This window comes from Geospiza fortis, unplaced genomic scaffold (genome assembly GCF_000277835.1).
Source record: "Geospiza fortis unplaced genomic scaffold, GeoFor_1.0 scaffold53, whole genome shotgun sequence".
Taxonomy (NCBI): Eukaryota; Metazoa; Chordata; class Aves; order Passeriformes; family Thraupidae; genus Geospiza; species Geospiza fortis.
This window is the reverse complement of record NW_005054305.1, coordinates 6720935-6723355: the sequence shown is the minus strand read 5'-3', so window position 1 is coordinate 6723355 and position 2421 is coordinate 6720935. Positions and strand designations below refer to the sequence as shown.

Below are 2421 nucleotides of genomic sequence, written 5' to 3'. Positions count from 1 at the left end.
CTGCGCTAGTAAGGGGCGGCGGGAGGGAGAGGATGCTCAACAAAGGGAGGACGGGGTTCCGCATGACCGGGGGAAGGGTGTATTTTGTGACACTTTGCGGGGTCGCAGGAGCCCCTCAGCACTCCGTTCGATGCGCTAGGGTAGCGTGGCATCCCCGGCAGGCGCTGGCGTTACGGGCTCGGCGCAGGTCTGACAGCGGGAGAGCTATTATGCTTGGTGGTGGCAGGAGCGACAGATTTTCCTATTTAAGAAGATGGGGACTGTTGGTTGCAAGTAGGTTTTGCCTATTGAACTCTCTTAATGTATCATTATTCTTACTTCTTATGCGCTGGGTCACGCAAGCTAAGCTTCTTTTGTCTGTGCGTGGGGCGGGTATGGAGGGGGAGCCGAGAAAGGAAACCCGGCAATTAAAAATATTCCTGCCTGGGCATTTGGCTTGGATGAGCAATATTCTCTTTTCTTTTTTTTTTTCCTGGAGTGGCAGCTTATCCAGACCTGACGGGAAGGTTGCTGGGTGGCGCAGCAAAGGGGGCTTCTTGGAAAGTATTCTGGGTTGGGTTGTGACGTAGGCTGCCGGGGAAATCTGCCTCTCTTTGCCTTGCTGAAGTCATAAACCTGGGCATTCCCAGGGGCTGGCTTGTATTTGCCCCCTTGTCATCAGTGCCGTCATGGCTGTGAGGAGGCAGAAGTGGGAAATTAATTTTAAAGAGATCTTCAATATGAAGATTTAAAGTAAAAGAGAAGCTCTGGACAGTTTTTTCTTTCTCTATGGTTTTTATTCACTGAAGTGTTTCAGGTCTGTCTATAGATTCAGATGATTTGGCAGATCTCTGTTTTAGTGTTACAAGATTGATTGCTCATCTCTGAGCCCAGACAGTACCGTAGATACAATTTATAACAAAAAGGTTGCCTAAAGCAGAAGTCTCCAATTAGCTTAGTGTTTTTAAATATCTCTTATGCCCACTGAAATAATTATTTTGAAGGGCCAGTGGGCAAGATTGTTTATTTCCAAGACTATTTTTTTCACTACGAGTTCCAAACTGTAAGCAAATTCAGTCTTTTTAAAAATGACATTGACTACCCTGCTAAATAAAGAGGATAACCTTAATTTTACACAATGGAATTTAAAAATTAAGTGCTTTTCTGGTCCTCTGAAACACAAGACTCAGTGATGATAAGCTTGTTTATTTTCTCTCACCTTTGCTAGGCCATGAAAACCTGGAGTCCCACCTTCCATCCTGTTTTCTATTTTAAGAACACAGAATCAATTTTTATTTTTATTTTTTTCCCACAAGGGATTTCAGTGAGAGGTCGAGCATCTTGCAGGTCTTACCTTATGTACATTTGTGGGATTCACACCCTCAGCTGTGAATGTCTCTGTATGCCCCTATACATGTATTTGTATTTATATAGGAGTAACTATCTTCATACAGTTTAGCAACCAAGCAGGAATTCTAATAAAATTAGGACTAGTAATGAAATCAAGAAAGGAAAAGTTAGCATGACATATCTGTAAGCAATTCCTGAATATCTGTATATAACCTGAGCAATGACATATGACCCTTTTCAGAATACATACGTACAATTTCCTCCTGCTGGCCATCAGAAATTTGTTGTCCAACATAAATGGGAAAAGGGGACGCTCAGCAACATTCAGCTCTGAAAAACAAATGCCAGCCCCTCCTAAACCCATGAATCTGGTGTCATTTCCCAGCACAAAAGGCAGAGGAGTATTTGAGCAGACCCACAGGGTGGCAGTGGTTTGTATGAGCTGCTGCCAGGGCCAGGACAGTGCCTGCCAGGCACGGAAGGCTCAGAAAGAACATGTTTGACAGAACAGGGATGCAGCCCCTAGCACAGAGAAAGTCAGTAGCAAAGCTCCTATTGGCTTCAAGAGGTCTCGAATTTCACCCAGATGGGAATGATAAGTTACAGGGGAAAAAATTGGATTTTCATCAGGCAGTAATTGTTGGTAAGCCTTAAAAGCCCATTTTCTCATTTCTTTAACTCTTAATTATTATTTAAGGGTTTTTAAATTTTTGATCATTTTTGTTTTTTCCTCCCCTCTCTCACAGTTATCCCATGCATTTGGGCCTGTCCAGTCCTCAGAGACAGCCCCAAAAGGTAGCAGAGCCCCCAACTGTGAATTTCTCCTTCATCCTCTCCCTCTTTTTGTCCATCACTTGATCTCACCATAGGTAAAATTAATTTCAATTTAAAATTAATCACTGCATGAGCACTCACTGTTCAACAACAGGACGGATGAAATTACAAGTTGGACTCTACGGTTACAAGCTGGTCAAAAATAAGCAAATATTCAAATACTTTGTTAGGAATTACTCTCTCCTTGAAGCTTTAAGATTTGCTGCTCAGCTTTGCTGTCAGCCAGAGAGATTTGCTCCTGATGGTGCTGTAATCCAC

The 2421-nt window shown here is 43.0% G+C and overlaps 1 protein-coding gene across 4 annotated transcripts in view; it reads left to right on the top strand.

Moving 5' to 3' along the window:
- The window catches only part of NOL4 (nucleolar protein 4), a 181740-nt gene that overhangs the window by 1080 nt on the left and 178239 nt on the right, over window positions 1-2421 (top strand). Inside the window, exon 1 of one of the 4 annotated variants that reach the window (XM_031066571.1) lies at window positions 50-273. The exons of the other annotated variants lie outside the window; for them this stretch is intronic. The gene's annotated coding sequence lies outside the window, so the exon portion shown is untranslated. Of the gene's footprint in view, window positions 1-49; window positions 274-2421 lie in introns of those variants that run through there. 4 annotated transcript variants of the gene reach the window in all.